The sequence below is a fragment of the Oncorhynchus masou genome, unplaced genomic scaffold (genome assembly GCF_036934945.1).
Source record: "Oncorhynchus masou masou isolate Uvic2021 unplaced genomic scaffold, UVic_Omas_1.1 unplaced_scaffold_942, whole genome shotgun sequence".
Lineage (NCBI taxonomy): Eukaryota > Metazoa > Chordata > Actinopteri > Salmoniformes > Salmonidae > Oncorhynchus > Oncorhynchus masou.
In genome coordinates this window covers 17,327-20,000 of record NW_027015912.1, presented here as the reverse complement: position 1 = coordinate 20,000, position 2,674 = coordinate 17,327, and the positions used below count along the sequence as shown (strand labels likewise).

At 43.8% G+C, this 2,674-nt stretch overlaps 1 protein-coding gene across 4 annotated transcripts in view; it reads left to right on the top strand.

The window, feature by feature from the left end:
- The window catches only part of LOC135538342 (fibroblast growth factor receptor substrate 2-like), a 78,580-nt gene extending 76,568 nt beyond the window's left edge, over positions 1-2,012 (top strand). For all 4 annotated transcript variants that reach the window (XM_064964262.1, XM_064964264.1, XM_064964263.1 and 1 more), the window contains one exon: positions 1-2,012. This exon is cut by the window's left edge and continues 3,370 nt beyond it. The gene's annotated coding sequence lies outside the window, so the exon portion shown is untranslated.
- The last annotated feature ends 662 nt before the right edge of the window (positions 2,013-2,674 follow it).

Sequence of the window (2,674 nt, the reverse complement as noted above, 5' to 3'; positions counted from 1 at the left end):
TGAAGGTAACCTGGTCCCAGACCTGTTTGTGCCAGTCTGTCATGACAAGGACTTACACTGTGTCCTGAAGGTAACCTGGTCCCAGACCTGTTTGTGCCAGTCTGTGTCATGACAAGGAGTTACACTGTGGTCTGAAGGTAACCTGGTCCCAGACCTGTTTGTGCCAGTCTGTCATGACAAGGAGTGGCATGATGGCACAAGCAGACGGGTACCCAGGCTATACTGAAAGGGGACTGATGGTACCAGGTACACACCAATATAACACTATTTTATTCCTGAGGTCATTTGACACCTAATTAAAGAAGGGAGTGAAACACCCTTCTAGCCTGGTCCCAGATCAGTCTGTGCTCTTGTCTACTCCTTTGCTGTCATTGTCAAGGCAAACAATGAGTGACAGGGCGTTGCCATGACAGCACAAACACACTGGTACCCAGGCTACCTGTTATTCCAAGTGCCTGTGTAAGTTTAGCTTGCAGGTGATGTGCCAAACAGCGAGGTCTCTTTGAATGACGGACCTCCTCACCAATCTCTCTCTCGGTACCAATCTTTTACAGTGCTGATCATAAACTGAAATGGTGTTAAAGACAACACTCGTGTCGCTATTTGAAGCTGACTTCCTGTTGCCCTAATGGCTGTGGACTCCGATGGTGTGTTATGTTAGTGGGCCTACCAGGGTTGGGCTCAATTCCATTTCAATCCCAGTCCATTCAGGAAGTACACTGAAATTCCAATTCTCTTCAATGCTTTTCAACGAGGAACATGTGGATTTGGAACTTGGTTTGCTTTCTGAATTGACGGAATGGAATTGACCCCAAGCCTGGAGTCTTCGGCCATGTCTCGGGGTCAACGTCTTGGTACGCCACAGTCACTTTAGCCACTACTAGTGTACAGACAGATGGTGTGTTATGTATAAATGCCAAATGATGATGTTCCACAATGCAGCTGTACTAATGGGTTTGTTCCTGCTGGCTGTACTGAAAGTACCCAAATCCTACCGTTGGTGTTCCTGTGTGACATCATCATCATGTTCCAGGTTCCTTCCAGCAGGTTTGGGTTCCAATTTATTTGACTATTCAGTCAATTCAGAGAGTCGAAATTTGAAATTTCAGTTTTGTTTCCTGGATGGACAGAACTGAAAGGGAATTGACCCCCGACCCTGCAAACAATAGTCCATTTGTACAGGGGCCCCCTGGTGGTTGTTGTATAATGTCTGAGTTCAGTCTGAATGTTCCTTCTGAACGTCGCTGTGAACAAGGAAAAGAAAAGCACAGTGTTTTCCACACCATGCTGTCCGGCAGCCATGTTTCATAGGAGGAGTTTGGGTTCCATCGTTTCCTCTTCTGTTCTCTCATTGTATCATATTGTACAAATCATTATTATTGGGTTCCAACTTGCATTATGTTTTTTTCCACCTACATTTTATTAATTAAAAGAGTTCGTAAACTATAGGAATTGTACAAAAAGTACTTTAATAGATATTGTTTATTAAAGAAAGGAACTGTTCGTGGAAAACAATTATTATTTGCCAAACTCCTTTTTTCAATTCTAGAATATGATGATTTCCCCGGAGTTCTAGAATGGGTTCTGTTGGTTCCATTTACGACATAAACATTCCTTATTTCCTCTGTTTTGGTCTCAGAACACCAGACACTATAAAGAAAGACGCAGGGAATGAAACAATTCATTACTCACTGGGCACAGATGTCAGTTCAACATCTATTCCACGTTGGTTGAACATCATTTTGTTGATTCAACCAGTGAGAGCCCATTGGGCCTTCTGTTTAAAAACAGAATGACTTCATATTGTATGGACTTTACATTGGTGGGAGGGGAGGCGATTTTGATGTTTGCATTTTTCTGTTCTATAAAATGTGTTTACCACAACGTTAGTATTTTGTGACCAGAGGAAAAAGTGTGTATTTAGATGTCTACATCAATGTTCATCCATCACTGCCAACAACCCCCTGTGTTTTGTAGCATGGCAAAATAATAAATAAAACAAATGGAACTAAGTGTTGTCTCTGGGTTGTTTTTCTATTTGTGTCATAATTATCATTGGTAGTTTATTGTATTGCTTCGGTTTATCTTGTATTTTTTTTTAGCTCTCACACACTGTACTGAAGTAAGGAGAGTGACCCCTGGTGGTAATGGAAGGGACATGCAGTGCAAATCAAATCAAATCAAATGTTATTTGTCACATACACATGGTTAGCAGATGTTAATGCGAGTGTAGCGAAATGCTTGTGCTTCTGGTTCCGACAATGCAGTGCAACTGTCTCCCTGGTGGTAGTGGAAGGGACAATGCAGTGCAACTGTCTCCCTGGTGGTAATGGAAGGGACATGCAGTGCAACTGTCTCCCTGGTGGTAGTGGAAGGGACAATGCAGTGCAACTGTCTCCCTGGTGGTAATGAAAGGGACAATGCAGTGCAACTGTCTCCCTGGTGGTAGTGGAAGGGACAATGCAGTGCAACTGTCTCCCTGGTGGTACTGGAAGGGACAATGCAGTGCAACTGTCTCCCTGGTGGTAGTGGAAGGGACAATGCAGTGCAACTGTCTCCCTGGTGGTAATGGAAGGGACAATGCAGTGCAACTGTCTCCCTGGTGGTAGTGGAAGGGACAATGCAGTGCAACTGTCTCCCTGGTGGTAATGGAAGGGACAATGCAGTGCAACTG